The sequence below is a fragment of the Tiliqua scincoides genome, chromosome 16, assembly GCF_035046505.1.
Source record: "Tiliqua scincoides isolate rTilSci1 chromosome 16, rTilSci1.hap2, whole genome shotgun sequence".
In the NCBI taxonomy this organism is placed as follows: Eukaryota; Metazoa; Chordata; class Lepidosauria; order Squamata; family Scincidae; genus Tiliqua; species Tiliqua scincoides.
In genome coordinates this window covers 7086584-7105330 of record NC_089836.1, presented here as the reverse complement: position 1 = coordinate 7105330, position 18747 = coordinate 7086584, and the positions used below count along the sequence as shown (strand labels likewise).

Below are 18747 nucleotides of genomic sequence, written 5' to 3'. Positions count from 1 at the left end.
TTTAAGCATCCTGCGGCAGCATTTCTCAAGCTTTGGGTCAGGACCCACTAGGTGGGTTTCAAGCCAGTTTCAGATGGGTTAGGTAGCCCCTAGCTCAGCCACCATTGAAAATATGGAGCTGAAAATACAGTGGGAGAGAGGCCTGGTGCTTTGCCCTGGATAGGTGGGAAGACGGGACGTTGGCAAGGGGGGAGGGCTGTGCGGTTGGAGAAGGACCCAAGTCTGCCTCCTGCTTTGAATTCCGAGTTCTGCATGAGGGCACTGTGCAGTGGGACCTCTGGCTGATCCTGGCTTAGGTTTGGAGCCTAAATTGATGACATCGCTTCCATCTAGGACATGACTTCCAGGTTAATGACATCACTTCTGGTGGGTCCTGACAGATGGTCATTCTAAAAAGTGGGTCCTGGTGCTACAACATTTGAGAACCGCTGCCCTCCTGTGCTCTGGCATGAGACACTTGAGAATTTCTCACCGTGTGATTTATAAAGCAGTAAAAATTGACAGGAAAGGGAAGGAGGGAGGGGATCCGCGTTCAATGCAGGTTTAATTCCTACTCGAAATTCACAAGCAAGAACTGTGCTTCTGCATTTTCAGAACAAGATACCTGTCTGTGATATTCCCAATGCACCGTAAGCACCTCCATCTCCTTCTGTAAACACCAGGCATAAATGGAAAGCTGTCACATTTTTCTTACTTCTTTCCTTGCCTGTTTTAAATGGTGGTGGGTTTTTTAAGGTTTTTTTTTTCACTCTGCCTTCCTGGCTTTTCTGCAGCTTTGTGCAACACAAAGAAACCAAGTTGCCCCTTTGGCCGCCCTGACCCTTGGCGCCCCACAGCCCATCCTCACCCCTTCCCAGGCCTTCCAGAAATCCCTGGTCCTTCTATCTCCATCTGTTTGGAGAACAGTTTAATCTAATGAGATTAACTTTGGGAGGGAGGGTCTCTTCTTTGCTCCCCCCCTTTTTTCTTTTTGTTTCTTCTGCCTTTCACCAAAAAAAGAGAAAGAAAACAGCTTTGGATTGTAGCACAATGGGATAGCAAAACTGTGGTTTGTAAGTGGCACAAGCAATAGAAACAGGTTTTGTTCCCAGAGCTCTGGGGTGGGAGGAGGGGCTCACCCTGCATTTAATGCAAACAGGTTAATGTGGGGAAAAGGATTGGGACAGTTTAAGAGCCGGTCTTGAGAAGCTGCGTTTTGTGGCCCGAGAGGCTGGAGGGATCAGGTCACAGGGGAACAGAGCAGCTGCTCCATCCTGATGCTCCTAACACCTCTGCAAGGCCGTAGCCCAGTGGTCAAATGTGCAGGAAGAAGGTCCCAGGATTAAAACTTGAGCTCCCCAGGTAGACCCCTTTGCCCAGTGGACACAGATCTCTGGCTCTGGCCTTAGTCATGGAGGTCAGGCAGGCAGTTCCTGCTGCAGAGACAGGTGTCATCAGTGGCCCCCCACCTCTCCCCAGTTTTGGAATTCCCTCCTGCTGGTGGACAAGACACCAACCTTTTGAAGAGGGCTGCAATGCATATCTGTGGGGGCTCACTTTAAGGGGGCTCAGAGTCAAATCAGGACCAGTGTTGGTGTCAGTGAACTGCTGCCATGTTAATGTGTTAAAAAAATGAATGATTTGCTGCCACCCCATCCCTCCATGATGGGAGCAACCAGTGGCCAGTGGGGTTGTCCTTCAGGCCTTGCCACAGAGGTCACCCTCCACCCCCTATGGAAAATAAAATTTTGCTGTGCCCCACATGGGTTCCCCCCCCCCAAACAATCAGAGCCATCAAATTAGTCTGGCTAATCAAAGCCAGCTGTTTCCTGCTTGCTTTGCTGGGCTGCTCCTGGAACGTTTGTTTTAAGTAGGTAAGACCTGGATTTCCGGAGAGGGGCAAACAGCGCTGGCATTCTCCCTCCCCCCTCCCATTAACCATTTCAGGTCCCTCAAGTGACTCAAGCCTGGCTCGCGGGCCTCCTGTTCCAAATCCTTTGACTGTTTTTCCGCCCAGGACCATCCCCGTTCCCCCATTCGCATCCTTGATCTGCCTGGGCAAAGAATGCAGGGAGATGCCGGACATTCCTCCAGCGGAAGCCACTCTTGTGTTGGGACTCCTGTTGACAGGACGGAGACCCACCCACTGCCTGACGAAATCCCTGCCAAAGATGCCTCACAGCCTGGAAGACCGGCTGGGTGGGCCTCCTCCAAGCCATCCGGCAGGAGCTCTGGCTTTGATCCCTTCAAGCGAGAGCAGAGGAGTGGCCGAGATTTAGCTGGCTGGGCAGGAGCTCTGGAGTGGCACAGAAAACTGAAGGACAAAATTGCAGCCAACTCTCCCCTTTCTGTCTGTGGTATTGTTCAGTCTCATGGGACCCTTGGAAGCTCAAGAACCTCTAAAATGTGAAAAATTGTAGCCCCCACTTCACAGCTTCAGGGCCTTCGGACTTGATGCTAAATTTGTTAAGATCTGTTTTGTAGTTGTGGCCTTAAAAACACAAACGCGTAAGAAAGACAATAGATATCTCTTCTGTTATATCTCCTGATTCTATGTCACCCCCTCTGTTATTCAATCTGTAGAGTGCTTTTGAGACTCCTTCGAAATACCTTTATAAACCAGCTAAAGACAAGCGGTCCTGGCCAGCCCAGCTCAGGAGGTCAGATCTCCTATGAATATCCCTTCGAGATAAGGTCAAAGGTCTGCCTAGTCCACACTGGGGAGCAACTTTATGCCCCCAGGAAGCCCAGAGGCAGGCCTTGTAGTCAAAAGTCTTCTCCTTAGTTTGGCCTGTGGCAAACGTCTGAGCACAGAAGTTCTGCTTGGCCCATCATGGCTGACAACCACTGGTGGGCGGGCATGAAGAGCCCTTTCAGAAACAAGCGTCTGCCCCAGCCCCCCTGCTTCAAGGTGCGCACCCCTCATGTGCTCAGGTGTTTAAACTGGAAGTGTCAGCCTTGCCGGGGGCTCCAGGGAAGGATTTGAGCCAGGCATCCCCTCCCAGCTGAGGTTATGTGGGGGAGGGGGTGTTTGGGCAAGCAGCCTGAGTGACGAGGGGGGGGGGCTTTGCAGCTGCATTCCTGGGGGGGACGACTCCAAGGAATCTTACCCCTGCTACCCACCTGCCCATTGATGGAGCTGGTTTCCTGCAAAATGTGCAGGATGCTGTGAACATCCGAAGAGGGAGCGAAGAATAAAAGCAAACCGAGAAAGTTTCCCTTCTTGGACGGCTGCTCCAAACGCCCACACTCTCTCAGGACCTGAAGCCAATTTCCATTGTTTATCCCCAACGCAGGCGATTATGAATGAAGTGCTGTGAAAAGAATCATCCCTCTTGTGACCCATGACACCCGAAAGGGCCCAGCCTGAGAGTCCTGCGCCTGGAGGGAAGGGAAAGAGAGGGGGTTTTCTTCCTTGCTTGTCATGCTAGAACTCAGGGCTGCCCGATTAGATGACCGGGTGGGTCCAGGAGAGACCCGAGAGAGCCCCTGACATGTCGGTCGGTCCGTGGAACTGACACAAGCTGCTGTCAGAACTGCTAGCTTTCAGCTGGCTTTAAGAGCGACTGTAGGCAAATTCATGGGAAATGCATCTATGGATGGCTACTGGCTGGGAATTGAACCTCCCTGTTCTGTGGCAGCTTACCCAGAAAATTGGATGCCTCTAACAAGCAGGTGTTGCCTTGACACCTGTTTGTGGCACCTTTGCAGAGATATCTGGTTGGCCACTGATGGTACTGCAGTGTTCAAAGCATCCTGGCTTATTTATTTTAAAAATGTCCAGTCACCCCAGGAGGCTGCCTGTTGGGCTATTACTTTGAGCTGCTTTCCTTCCACGCAGGACAGCAACTCAGGCAGAGGCTTGAGGGCCAGGCTGTGCAGAAGACGAGCGACTAGACTCTCACACGTATGCCAAAAGCAAGCTTTCCATTTTAATTTCAGGCCAGAAATTTTTTAACGCTCACCAAAATGCCAAAGCCTGGCTTGGGATGTCAGTCAAGACTTGCACTGGTACTTGCAGTGGCCCGGTGGACTGAGCAGGATTGGCGAGCAGACCGACTTGCCCTGCCTAGTTGCCCTCTTGGGCTTCAGCTTGCCCACCTGCTGCTGCTCCTGACGGGAAAAGGCAGGCCAGAATGCCTGGCACTCTGTTCCCTGCAGGCCGTGGATAGTGGCTGCCGGAGCAGAGCGCGCAGGCCCTGAAAAGTCTGCGACTGCAGTTTCTGCCTGCCAGGAGGAAGGAACACAACACACCCTGTGCCTTCTTGTCTTGCCTGCTGTAAACCGTGTCTCCTGAGACTGTTCTGAGTCTCTTCTACAGAGCCCTACAGAGCCCAGGGGGATGGAGCATCTCTGCTGTCAGCTGAATTCACAGGCAGGAATAATCAGAGTTTTGCTGAGTGGCGAATGGAGGCAGAGATGGGTCACCTCCGATAAGAGGCAGAAAAGCCTGATCTGGCAATAGCTGATAAGGAAACGTGAGAATTTGGTTTTGAAACCAGAGGCGTGGCAGTGAACTTCTGACGTCATCATCATCATCATCATCTTTGCTTTCCCTCCAGGGAGTTCAGAGCAGCTTACCGTTGGCTCACCTCCTCTTTCCTCACCCCTGTGAGGTAGGCAAGGTGAGAGAGAATTAGCAACTCTCAAGGCACCACCTCTGTGTGCCTCTAGAAAGGAATGGCTGCCACCCTCTCTTCCGGGTGAGAGCAAAGGCAGATGAAATCTTGCATTGGGGGGGAGGGAGCAGGACCTTCTGCCGTTACAGCTGCCACCCAACATTGCCTACTATGTTGGGGCAGGAGGTCTGGTCTAGAGGGTAGAGCCTCCGTCTGCCTGAAGATAACATCCACAAGGTCGCCAGTTCGAGGCCACTGGCACCGTGCGACCTTGGAGCAGCTGACAAGCTGAAGCCGAGCGATTCCATCTGCTCTGAGCGTGGGAGGATGGAGGCCAGAATGTGAAGCCAGATCGGAGTGTAACACCTTGCATGTAGTCGTTCTTGAAAGAAAGAACCTTCTTTGAAATTGTAAAAATCCCTATTTAATAAGGGATTTAATAAAGCCTGCCTATGTAAACCGCCTTGAATAAAGTCTTGAATAAAGACCAAGAAAGGCGGTATATAAATACCTGTTGTTATTATTATTATTACTATGCCACCCGAGAGCTAGTGGTGGGGAGCAGGCAAGGGAAGGCAGGAGCACTCTCACCCGTCTGCCGCCCACCGGTCGTGCCCCACTGGGATAGCTAAGCACATACCAGGTAGCAGACAGGGAAGCGTTCCCTGCCCCCGCTGCCGTCGAGGACCCCGTCTCCGAGAAAGAGCCGCGCGGTTCATTGCTTCCGAGAACAGGCCCTGCTTGGCTACAGAAATGGCCGGCGCTGCTTTTTAGGAAACGAAATGCCAGGGTTTTTATTGCCACGAGTGATGCTTGGCCTGCTTCTGTTTACAGAGAGAGGCTTAGCAGCTCCCGGGTCGCCAGTTAAAGTCCTGTTGGGAGGCAGCAGCAACGAGAGTGTGTTGGCCTCCTGGCTCGAAAGACCGGGCGTAGGCCAAGCAGGCTGGTCATCGCTGCAGAGATGTTGTGGCTTAAAGAGAGGCCTGACCTGCAAGGTGAGGATTTGCCCCTGGGTTTCTTGGGGGCAGGCAGAAGAAAGGAAAACGTTGTCCAAGGAGACTGGGAAAAGAAACGGCCTATACCTGCCCTTTCCCCACCTGCCGTTCAGAGGTCTGCTGCCCCTGCACCTGCACGTTCCATTTATTCTAGGCTCTGAGTGGAGGGAAGGTCGATCAGGATCTACTGGTTGATCTCTGGGCGATCTGCAACAGATTTGCAAGTTTCTTAAGTGACAGAATGTAGAAGTACAAGTGGAAGAAAAGGCATTTATCTGCCTTGCGCCAATTGTTTCTCTGTCAACCTCAGTTGTTCCTCACCTGTGAAATGGGAGTATTGATTGGCCTGTGCAGCTCTGCTGGCTCCTGTGAGAGCTTTGTCTCAGAGTCCCCGATCTGGAGAGGTAGACTTGGATGTATATATCAGCAGGGGTGCAGGAGGTCATTGGCTCCTGTTTGGCCATGTTGCTTCAGGTACTGAGCTTTGGGGTTCTAGTCGAAATCAGGGCAGTTCAGTTCAGACTGCCCATGATGGCTTGTCTGCTGTGGAACCCCTGTGCCTTGCAGTGGGTTCTGCAAAACGTGGTTCACCCCAGGCCGCTGGTCAGATTGTGGACCTCAGTGTCCACCCATGTGAACTGAGAATGCCTCGTGCGCACCCGACACTGGCCTGGGGCTGCAGGGAGGATGGGTGGGTCAGCTGCCCTTGTTGCTCACAACCTTCTCCTGGAGAAGCCTCCTGGGAACCTGGAGCGTTCTGGAAAATGGCTTTGGAGAATCCCAGCCCCGGGAAGCTTTCTCCTCCAGTTTCCCAGCTCCTGGGAAACTGGTCGAGGCCTTTTGTTGCTGCTCCGTCTCTCTCTCTCATGTGAAAAGGTCTGTACAGCATGTTACTTCCTAATGAGGGCATAATAGAGCCTGCTTCTCACACCCTGGGACTCGGAGGTGAGAGCCACACGGGGAGACACTTCCTTTGCTCTGTCCTGGGAAGCGCTCCCTTCTCACCAGCACCCAGCCCTGTCCCTCACTTCTTAATGCTGGCACACACACACACACGCACATGCACACACACACTGTCACTTCCTTGGCAAAAGGACTTGGGGGGGGGCACGCCAGCCGGCCATCAAGGAGAGGACACACTGCTGCAGCTTTGTCCTGGTTTCCTTTTCTTTCCAATTCCCAGTAGTCTTTCATCAGGAACGTGGTGCTTCCTTGTTGTTGTTTTGGGGGGGGGGGGGGAGAAGAGAGGAAAGGGGCACAAGTTGTCCCTTCCCCCAAGGCAAGTTGGCACAAAAAACTTGAGAAATGCTTCGTAGGGAAATGGACTCAAGTCTGATCCCACTAAGGCCCTCGGCTCTATGGAATGCTTGGCAGAGTGACTTGAAGGCTGAAGTGCTGTAAGAGACAGTGTGATGCAATGGTTAGAGAGCCAGGTTGGGACCAGGAAGGCCCAGTCCTTGTGCACCCATGGGTTCAAGTCTTGCTGGTCTGTGAAGCCGGCTGGGTGGCCTTGGGACAGTCACTTTTCTTTCAGTCTAACCTGCTTGACGCTGTTGTTTGCGAAAATCGAAACCAGGGCCATCTGAAGAGGAGCAAAAGACCTCGAGTGAGTTCCCACTTCAGATCTCCCTCTGGGAATGGCCCTCTGGCCTACCTTCTAAGGCTGTTATAAAGAAAGCTTCAGACTTACTGTGATGGCCACTAGTGAGGTGATTGGAAATAAAGGAGGAAGAGGAGTTAATCAATGGCTATATAGGGTTATATATGAAACGTCCATGTTCAGAGCCAGTCTGCCTCTGAATTCCAACAGCAGAGAAGGGCTCTTGCCACTCTGTCTCTGGACAGCAGTGTGCAGTATTTCTCCAGAAAAGAAGCATGCCCAGGTATTAAAAGTCCGAGAAATGTTGGGAATTGCATATCCAAAGGCTGGCTCCAATAGAACTAGAATTTGCACAGGGATGGAGTCTGAGACAACACCAAACACAGGCACATCCCTTGAGTTTATGGTGTGTACAGGAACTCCAGTTTAAGGAAGCAAGCAAAAGGGACCAGTTCCCCCCCCATCCACTCCCGACTCCCAGACAGGTGAACGTAACCGCTTGACGTTATCGGACAAACTCGTCTTTTGTCTCCCTGGTGAACCCCCAGGGCATAAGGCTAGGTCTCAAACACTGAGCAGCAGTTTTTTGAGCTTGGAAATACACCTCTGCGTCTCTTGCATGGCTGTCCTGGTGCACATCTGTCTGTAGCTTTGGCCCGGGAGAAGAGGATCAGCAGGGGAGGGCTTCGGGATGGGACAGACGGGGTGGGGGAGAGCCAGAGAGGGATGATGGGTTGGTATCCTTGCTGGTTCCAGAGCAGGAGTCCGGCCCGTCAGAAGACCTCCGGGTCAAATCTGCAGGTCTGAATCCACGAACAAGGAGGGCCAACCTGTACTAACTAATGTGTGAAACCCTAAAAGGGTCTCCCTCAACATTCAAGAGGGGAAGTGACAGACAGTAGCAGGATCAGTGTCTGTTAATTTCATAGCTCAACCTGCCGAAGGGTTCTGCATAACACCCAAGCTGGCATTGAGGAATCCAGAGAAAGGTGTCTCGTCTTGGGCCTCTTTGCTTACAGAGGTACTTGCCGGAGGGCTCCAATTTAAAGGAAAGAAAATATCTCCCAGCCTGAGCTCCTTGGAAGAAAGATGGTATAAAAACGTGAAAAGGAATAATGAAATAATAATAACAAATAGAGCTAAAGGCCACAAATCTTTGGCTGTCTCCAGACGGTCGGCCCCCTCTGTAGAGGAGCAAAGCACCAAAAGGTTCCTGTCCCTGACGGGCTCCCCAAAGCTGCAGCAGCCTGACCTTGCCGTGCTCTGCAGTGCAGGTGCTCAGCCCACCAGCAGCTGGAAACATCTGGGGCGCAGCGTTCGCCAGTGTGGAGGGGCTGCTGTTTCCAGCGTGGCCCTGAGAGGAGGGGAGGGTCGCGAAAAGACAGGCCCTGCATTGACACAGTCAATTAGACCCTGAGAGGCTGGGATTTGCCCAAAGCCACTTCAGCACCGCACCCCTGTGACAAAGGTGAGCCTGCGATGGAGGGATCCTTAGGGGACTTTTTGAAGGCAGGCATTGGGGGGCTGGCTTTCTTTTTTTCTATGGGATGCAATTTTAACTGTGATTCATTGGAATCTGTCGGGTGCTGCTGCTGTAATGGCTTTCATGTTAACCTTTTAGGGTGGTTTTATTTACTGTGTGATTTTACAGGCCAGCTGGAGTGCCCCTGAGTGTGGTGGAAAGGCAGGGCATAAATAAATACACGCATAAATAAGTAAATGAATGAATGAATGAATGAATGCATGTGCCCAGACAGTCCAGGTTTTGGGAACTGCGGGAGTTTTCTGCCTTCCCTGCTGTCTACAGAGAGGGCTTAGGAGTCACACCTGGCGCTGGAATCCCTTATCTCCTAACCACTGGAAATCTCCAGGCTCTCCCCGCCCCAGCACGTGAGACTCCAGCAAGCATGTTGCTCCTGCAACCTTCTCAGTATAGCTGGGCCTAGGACCTTGCTCCAAGTGAAAGCAGAGACCCTCCGGACCCCCAGGCTTCATCTGCAGCTCCCGAGGAGACTGCCGCTTTCTCACACAGGGATGAGTGGAAGGCAGACCTCTGGGTGGGGGCAGACCAGTCTTGATTTCAAAGCCCCCCCCCAAGTCCCATCAAGGCGTAAAGGGGTGGAGAAACAGGCAGGCGGTGGTAGTTCTCTTGTTTTTCAAGCACTTGCAGTGAAATAACTGCTCCTCCGCGCCCCCTCTCCCCCCCCAGCTTGTTCCACCTTGTGTGCGAGAAAACCGGTTTTTCTTCTCCACGGCGTATTGTTTCCGCTAGATTGGTTACATCGCTCTGGGCCTCGCTGGGGTTTCCTTTCTCACGCTTTCAAAAAATATATTCCTGTGCCCGTTTTTCTTCCGCCAAGCTCCCTGTCATGTTGCGAAAAGAGAGGGAGAGACACACACACAACAAATGGAGGGAGGCATCCAGCAGCCCTCCAGGAAAGGGGGGCAGGTGTACGTGGGGCTCTGTTTTTTTTTCAGGTTGAACCTGGAGGGAACCACTCCGCCCCAAATCGTGACAGCACAGAACCTTTGTGCATTGCAGAGGGCTTGGGGGAGTATTCTAGGGGGCACACCCAACTGTGGTCGGTCCTTAGGGGTTGGGCCCCACTGCGGTGCCTCTCCATACCCTGAGGAAGAGAACAAAAACGGCACCTCCCCTCTGCTGATTGGCACTTGGCATAACCTGGTGGGAAAGCCTTGCTTCTTTGCACGCCAGGCCTTTCTTGGTGGGCTCTGCCTCCCCCCCCATGGCTTAGAACCGCCAGTCTCTGCGGCCACATGAAGCAGCCACACTGCCTTGCCTCAGGGAAGGGCCCCCACTCACAGAAGCGAGCAGGATCTAACTGTGACTGAAGAGAGCTGGGTTCAGATGCTGCCTTTGGCATGGCAACTCTCTTGGGTGAGGATTTCTCTCTGGGCTGCATGTCCCAGGGGTGTCCCAAGGACTTGGTTTGGCCTTCCAGGAGCTTCCCACCAGGCCACCAACACAGCCTTTGATCCCAAGGCTGTTCCCATTAGGAGCAAAGTGTCTATACATTATTTATATAGTGCCACCGGTATAGATGCTGTGTTACACAGAGTAAAGAGACAGGTCTCTGTCCTGAGACACTTACAGTCAGGGTATTGACCCCTGGAACACACATTGGGAAGGTAGAGTTTGGGGAAAATGGGATGTACTTGTTATGGTGTGTTATGAGTTCGGAGCTTAGACAAAGGCTACTTTAACCCCTGTGTCTGTTCTCCCCTGGTAGCGACTCACTGGGCAGAATCACTGTTGCCAGCCTTCCAAGCCTTGGCTTGCTCAGCTCAAAACAAGGCCCCTTGGATCAGTTGCCAGTTTGGACCCTTTTGCCCTTGGGCTCCTGCTTCCAGGTGACCCACCCGTGTAAGTGAATGGCCAGGGCACAAACTTTTGATGGCATCTCGCAGGAAGGCAGAAGGGGTGAAGCCCGTGATGCAGCCCGGAGAGCTGCAAGCACAGGCAGGAATGCGGCAAGGTGAGCCAGGAGCAGGCGTGGCAAGTTACAGGTGTAGGGCACCCCGAGGTGTGGCAGGGATGGGAACAGAAAGGGGCCTTTTAAAAAATATTTTCACTGCAACCCGGAGAGAGAGCTGGAGACCAAAACACTCACACAATTGGCCTTTGATCGCCTGCCCCTCCCGAGCCCCGCCTCTCCTGCAGTTCTTCAACCCCACGGTTCAGCTTCTTGCAGGTTCTTCCAAGAAACTGCAGCCCTGTAAGTAGGTGGCTGCCTAGGGCGGCCCCTTTCAGAGGCACACAAATCTTGGAAACTCCAGATATAAGAAACTGCAGCCTGTTCAGCCATGTTCCCCCCCCCCCCCCCGTGGCTCCCATTTCACAGCTGGAAAAGAAAGGCCCAGAGCTAGGGATTTGCCCACAGCTAGGCAGGTCTGTTGGCCAACGGTATGGCTGGGGCGTTGACTGCCCTCAAATTCTCCCTCCAGTTAATGGGGTGGGCGGGTGGTGGACTGTGCACTGCTTCCAGGAAAGGGGAGCTTGTCATCTATTTCCTATACATTGCTGGGGCGGGGGGGGGAAGACACACAAATATCTGACTAGGGTCGGATGTGACTTTGTTGCCAGTGGCATGTAGTCAAGGGGGGGCCCATATCTCAGAACAGCAGACACCCCCCCCCCTTTGCTTTTAAAACCAGAGGTGAGAAGTTTTCAAAGGGACTTTGTGAACCAGCACGGAAGGAAGAGACTGAGTGAAAGGGGAGAAACAGTCAGAAATTGCTCGTGGGTCCAAAGCACTTAGCTGTGCCTAAGAAGTCTGTCTGAAGCTGTCCTTTGATACTTATGCGCACTGCACCCCCAGACCACATTTGCTGTGTTGACCTGTGGCAGCATTCCTTCTAAATTTCCAGGGCCAGGTAAGCTAGTGTGGCTTTCGTGGCATCTCGTGGCAGTCGGTTCCACGTGCTAATTGTGCAGAGTACAAAGCAGTGCTTCCTTTTGCCTCTCCTGTTCTGCAACCCAAGATGAGAGACTGGATGGCTGAGCATGGCCCAGCATTCTTGGCTGTCTGCTGGGGGCGCTGGGGGGGGCATGCATGCATGTGCGCCAGTTGTAAAAAAATAAGCAAGGCTGAGAAACCCTGCAAGGGGCACAGCTGGAGCTGTTAGGTTACAAAGTCATGCTGCTCCCATCCCTTTTGGCCCATTCCTCCCCCCCATGACCCACGCCTGACCCTGTGAATGCTAATCGGTTTCTTTAGGCCTCTCCCCCCCTCCCACAAATGGAGCCCTCCTGCCTGCCAGGTGAATTTCTCCTGCTTGTATGCAAATGAGACTAATTAAATGCATTTTCTTATTGGTTTACTTTCCCACACCTTTTGCCTCCAAGGGGAACAGGGAGAGAGAGAGAGAGCGAGCAGCATAGCCTTGTTCCTTCCACATTTTTTCCCCCCTCCAAGCCTGGTATTTGGAATCAGAGCCCAGATTGAGAAATACCAGCAGCAGGTCATCTCTGGTGTGAATGTTTGGCTCCCAGCAGAGCCTGAATACTGCATTATGCATGAGAAACCGCCCAGAAATGTGTGACTAACTTTGGAACAGTAGCGGAGAAAGGGGTGGTAGAGCCGTGGTCTTGGCTCTGGAGAGCTTGGAGACCTGCTGTGCTCTCGAGCAGGGTTGCAGGAATGCAAACTTTCCCTTGATCAGGTCCCCCTCGAGGAGTGCAGATTGTGTTCCTGGGGTGGTGAGTTCAAGGGCAGGCTGCTTTGCTGTAATTGGGAAGCATTCATGGTCCTTTCCCTCCCTTCTCACAACATCCCTGCCAGGTAAGTTGGGCTAAGAGAGCATGACTCACCCTTGAGATTGGAATCCTGCTCTTCTCAGTCATAGTCCCACGCTCTAACCCTTTGATGTACTGCCCTATCCTATACCAAGGCAGCTTGATTTCAAACAGTTGGCTGAGAGACAGCTGATGAATCAACCAGTCTTTCTCCCCGTTCTCAGAACATCATGTCAATGTCAGGTTTGGTTTCTGCATCCTACAATGAACTGAACGGGCGGTCAGGTGAGCAAGACAAAAGAAGGCGCTTCTTCACGTGAAGCGTCGTTAAATTGTGGAACACATTGCCACAAGACAGGGTGATGGCTTCTAGCTTACGTGGTTTTCAAAAACACACATATGTAGTGCTTTTGGCAGCCCTTACAATTGCCCTTTAAGGTAGGACGTTGTTACAGGTGGGAACTGCAACTGAGAGAGCTTGTCTCTTCACTTGTTCGGGGGCTTTCCATTTTACCTGTTTAGCCAGCACATTATGCTAGAATGTGTCAGAGCTCATCCTTTGAGACTAAGGAGGTTTCACAGCTACAAGTCCACCCATAAAAATTAGCGTGGGGCAGGGGGTGGTGCTTCAGCTATCACGAGAATCCTCCTTAGTGTCCTCTGCTTTCTGGCAAGGGCCTAAAATCTCAATATGCCAATTAGGGTATAACGTGAGCCACAACCTCTGAGCATATCCAGAGTGTCAGTCCTTTACTGATGAAGGTGGGGCTGACAACTGCTCACCTGCTGAGCAGTTATGGCTGAACTGCTGCACACATTTGGGGTCAGGAAGAAGGGCTGCCTGTCCCCCAAGAGGACAATTTGGCCACCCAGCCACCGGCCCCAGCACCTCTCTGCAAGCTGCCAACGCGTCTGAACACCCGAGGCCCTGAGATTTGTGGACAAACTAGTCAAGACACACAAAGCAGCTCAGCCCAGAGTGATAACTGCACTCCGGCACTGCCGGGGTGAGGCCCTCCTGCCAGTTTCATGCCACCAGGTGAACGGAAACGTCTGGTCTTAGGGAGCAGGAGAGAGGGAATGTGTGGAATCGGGAAGATAGGGAAATGAGGAGGAAATGAGAGCTTGTTGACAGGTGGATACTGGAAAGGCCTAGATCTCCTTCCATGATACTGGTGAGAGAAGACACATCCCTGAGTTTCTGCCTTGGGCGATTTATGGCATCCTTCGAAACTCTGTCCTTTGCTGCATGATCCAAACCTGTTGTAGATATTTCTCTCTGGGCGGATCAGGCTCTCCTTAGTTCTGAGAAAGTCAGGGAGAGTGAGGGTGAGAGCATGTTATGCATGCTGAGTCTCCAGTAGGCCTGGGAAAGACCCTCGACCAGTCTGTGTGGGCGTCCTGGAAGCAGCTGATGGGCCACTGTGGGGAAACAGGGTGCTGGACTGGGGTGGGGTGGGGCTGTTTGGCTGTTCTTCTGTGCCAAGGTGGGTCTGGCTCCATAGAAAATGACTTTGTACATCACACATTGGATCACGTGCCCTGCGCATCTTTGGAATTGGTCTGGCCCCTTGTGTGCCAAGCAAAGAAAGGTGACTTACTGGTCCAGATTGACGGCAGCCTTCCTGGCTCCCAGGGGCAAGCTTGTCAGCTCCCAGCCCAGGGATGAAGCATCTCAGTGAGAAGACCCAGGGCAGGATCTGAGAGAGACACTGAGGAGGGCATTATTCGTCCACCTGTGCGATCTCCTTTGTTCAGTGGGTGCTTGTGACGAAAGCCCTCCCAGCTAATCCCAGTAGATCTTCCAGAATCCTCCAGTGAATTGAGCCGTTCCCCTTTGGGCCTGGCTTGGTGAGCATCTTTCCAGAGATCAGGATGGATCTGAGCAGTCAGACTGCTCTGGCGGCCTGCCTTTTCATGGTCCGGGTGGCCTATGTTAAGCTGCGGGAGATTAATAATCCAAAGTATTTCAAAAACAATTATCAGTTATTTGCGCCTCGTGGGTTTGCTCTGTGCCCATCATCCAGCAAGGGCTTCTGGGTGAGCCCAGTGCTGCCATTAGCCAGACACCTGCCATCTTGCTTGTGGCCATCACTGTGCCCCTCTCCAGACTGACCCCAGGCGGCTCCTGGAAGCCTCCTGCTTTGGACTGGTCCTTTGCATTTGGACCTGCATCTCCTCTGCCTTTGACCCACTTGGTAGAGCGGCAGCGGTGACCGCCGAGAGCATGGTGACATCACGGTGGAGCCAGCCGAGCAGGAGAAGCAGGCTCCCCTTTCGCAGGAAACTTCCCTGGGAGGAGGTGGCAGTGCTCCTGAGTCTGGGCAGGAGGGTGGAAGACCAGGGAGAGAGAGGGCTCCATGCCTCTTGGTCCTGCTCTGCCCCATTCCTTACAGTCTGCTGGCCAGAGCAAAGGCAGTGTGTGCATCTGGCTTTGATAGGGTACATCTAACCTCCTCTGTTGAGTCTGTAAGCCGGAACACCGTCCAGGTTCTGCTCTAGAGACCAAAGCTTCTGTTCTGACTGCAGAGGTCTCCAGGCCAGTGGCCTCTAGTGCTTTGCACTCAGGGGGCCACAAGAGACCACTCAGCATTCTCAGTGCCGACTTGCAGCCCCTCCCTCCACTCCCAGATCTTTCCTGGTCCAACCTGGGCTTTGCCCCTGAGCAGCAGCCTCTCCCAGGTGGAACCTATTCACCTGTGGAACTCCCTGCTCAGAGAAACTAAGCTCCCTCCCTGCTTGTGAATAGTCAGGACTTCCTTTTCCCCCAGGAGTCCTTTCCCACAAAGAGCTGTTTTTATGCCTCTTGATTCCATCTTTGCTCTTATTTGAATTCTATTCTGCTGATTTCCTCAGTTTTCATCTTCTTTTCAGACGGTTTTACTTTGCATTGTTTCGGTCTTTTATTTAATAAGCCGGGGAGAAATGTATAAAACAGATGAATGTGTGTGAATTCCGCCCAGGAAAGACGGCCCAGGGGAGCTGGACGTTGGGTCTAAACCAGCCGGCAGCAGCTTGTGGGTCCTCCTCAGGCAAGCCTGAACCCCACGGGCGCTGCTGCTCTGTTCTGCCGCTGGCTGGGGAAGAAGGTGCCGTGGGAACCGAGGCCCACTGTGACTCCTGTGCTCTGTCATGGGTTGCTTCAGGAGAGCCGAGTGGCAGCCAAGTTCCGTTTCTCAGGAGGCAGCGAAAAGCCCGTCTGGGATTTGGCAGTGACTCAGGGTGAGCTGGCGAGGTTTGCCCGAGCGTGGGAACCGCGGGAGGAGGCCAGCGCCGCCTCCTCCTGGGGTGTGCTCACCTGGGCTAGTGTGGCCGGCAACCCAGCTGCTGCCTTGTCCTGCCGCTCAGGAATCCGGGCACTGTTCCTCCCCTGTGCCGCACTTGCCCCCGTGCTCCTTTTGGGGGTATCCCCACCACCCTTTCCTTGGGAATCACTTGGAGCTCAGGCAGAGGGCCAGTGCCACGGTGTGCTGCGAGAGCCACGCCGAATCTGTGTCGTTCAGCACCCTCCTTCCGGCAGCCCAGAAGCAGCCGCGTTTCAGGGTACATTGCTCTGAACATGGAGGTTCCCTTTTAGCCATCGTAGATAATGGCTAAATGGCTAATGATAAAATACGTCCAGCCCTTGCTTAAAGCCACCTGAGCCCCAGTGGGCCATCACTGCATTTCAGGGCAATGGCCTCCACAGACGTTAGGCGGAGTTTACCAAATTGTAACCAGCATAGCTAAAAAGAACTTCCGTGTCGAGAGGCAGTCTACCTCAGGGGACCAAATGCTGGGGACATGCAGTGGGGGGCTGTTGCCTTCCTGTCCTACTTATCGGTGTCCCCCTGGGGTGCTTGGCCAGCCCCTCTGGAAAGCAGGATTGTGGGCTCAGTGAGCCCAGGGCTACCCCTGACGTTTTAACGTTCTTAGCCACAAAACTTGAACTCCTGGGTTCTAGTTCTCCCCACTCCCTGCCCCCTTCCTAACTTTGGCTCTCTCCTCTCTGATCTACAGGCTGGAGCAGGTGTCTCCCCACATCTGCCCAGAAGGGGCGGCTTGCCTTCCCGTCCATGCTTTCCCCAGCCATCCTCGTCCTGCTGCAGCCACACCTGGCAAACGCTGATTCTCACAGCGGAACAGGCACACGGGGCCCATAGGCTGCGCGGGGGTCACGTTGCCTGAGCTGTCGCCGTCGGGGCCCAGCCTCTCCGCGAGAATTTTCTCATCGGAACAGCCCGGGCTGTGTCATCCTCATTACACGCGCTCCCAGGGCTTTTGGCTGCACACCGCCTCTCCTGGGTGAGGGTTTGCTCCTGTAATCGGAGCATGACAGGTTCACGGAAGAGCAAAAACCCGTCAAGAGTCATTCTCACGGACACCCCTCCGGGGAGCTTTATTTGAGAAGAAAAGAAAAACAAATAAAACCACGAGCAATCCCTGAGCAGATTTGGAGAGGGTGCTGCAGGGAATGTGGCCTGCGCTGCATTTTCACCTGACTTGTCAGAAAAGCAAACCGCTGGGGGTGGGGCGGGACGGGACGGGACCCACAATCCTGGGTCGGTTGGCAGACTCAGAGCCTGGAGGAGAGGGCAGGTTATGGGACAAAGTGGTTTTGGGAAGCCGCAGTCACCGCCGTGTCTCCATCCCGTCCCTTGTTTGGGGTGGCAAGCCCCAGGACGGGGAGAGCGCTGCTGTAGTTGCCGTGGACAAGACCTGAAAGCTCTGAGTTCAAATCTCTCCGCCCCAAACTTGCTGGGTGACGGCCTCAGCGCTCCTCTTCAGCAGCTGCAATGTGACAATCATCCGGGCTCGCTTACTTCATAGGGCTGTAGTAACCATTATTGAGTTATATATGGGAAGCACTCTGAAAGCTTGGCCTGTGCTGTAGAAATCCTTACTAATTATTAGCTCACCCAGCAGGTTAGCCTCACCCCTTAGCTACTAGGCCTCCCTCCTTTGAATAACCAGTGAAATCACACTGCCACTTCCTTCCTCCAGAGAAAGGAAGTGACCTGTTTTTCTGGCTAGCCAGGGGGCAACAGAGGCTGCACCCAGTTGCCCTTGGCACAGGAGCCACTGAGCTGCTTGGCTGGCAAAGCTGGGAATGTATGTCCTTTGTCCCTTGCCTTACACTGTCATAAACTTTACAAGGCCCATGTGGCAAGAGGGCAAGTTGTGAGCTACCTTTGTAACAAAAAAAAGTCCAGCATCCATTGGAGGCACCCAGCAGTCAGCTCTTCACCTTCATGAAAAATGCCTCAATGGCTTCTTGTCAAAGGGGGAAACGCCTGCCTTGTTGATTTTTGTCGATGCCCTTGCAGAAGAAATTGCACCCCAAAAAACAGCCCTTGCAATGCACCATGGTGTAGGCGATGGTATTTGGGGCTGGGAAGGAGAGCCGCTTTCCCCTGTGTCAAACTGCTAGAAATCCTGGACCCCAAAGCAGGAGTCTGAAACAGGAGGCTCAATCTTGGAGCAGCAGGCAAGAGGGAGGAAGAAGGGTCTTGAGCATGCACCGCACATTTTTATCTGAGCGCTAAGGAGGATGCACACCCCATGCACTGGGGAGGGTCTGGCAGGGCCTCTGTTTTACATCCCGGTTCAATCTCCAGCAGCATCTCCAAGGAGAGCAGAGAAAAACAAGCCTCAGCCAAACCTGGGCGGTTAGGCCAGTGCTGAGCTCCTTACAAGACCGCTCTGCTCTTTTTCACGAGAAGCTAGGTGAGCAGACCTGAACGGACAGGCCTAAGCAGCCCTTGCAAGCTCATAAATCTGTGGCTCGACAGGAGAGAGCTAGCTAAGAATTTACACATGGAGCTAGACTGTGCACAGTGCCCGCTGTCTTGGATTAGCTGTGTGCAGCCTCCACGTTCAGTAGCAGTCTACCACTAAATGCCAGGTACAAAGCTCCTAACACTTGCTTTTAAGCCCTGTTTGTGGGGTTCCCAGAGGAACCTGGTTGGCCACAGTGGAAAAATTGGATGCAGCTGGTGTGAATTCTTGCCTTCACCCCCTGCCTGCGGGCTTCCCAGATCCCTGCACCTTCTGGGGTGTTTCCAGCCTAGAGCCTTCCTGGCACCTCTGATCTGGTCCGCACCCCCTCCACTGTAATTCATAGCCCAAAAGTCAGGTGTAGGTCGCCACGGTCCCTTTCGAAACCTTTGCATGTGATGCCATTAAAACAAGGAGTGGAAGAGGGAGGCGAGGAGGAGAACCCCGCTGTCCTTGTTTGCTCAAGAAGCCCCAGCCCTGAGAAGATCCTACTCTGTCGTCTTCACAAGTTATAATTTAACCCGCCTCCCCTTTGTTCCT

At 53.2% G+C, this 18747-nt stretch overlaps 1 protein-coding gene across 2 annotated transcripts in view; it reads left to right on the top strand.

Moving 5' to 3' along the window:
- EXD3 (exonuclease 3'-5' domain containing 3) overlaps positions 1-18747 on the top strand; it is a 93523-nt gene that overhangs the window by 67809 nt on the left and 6967 nt on the right. The window lies entirely within an intron of this gene.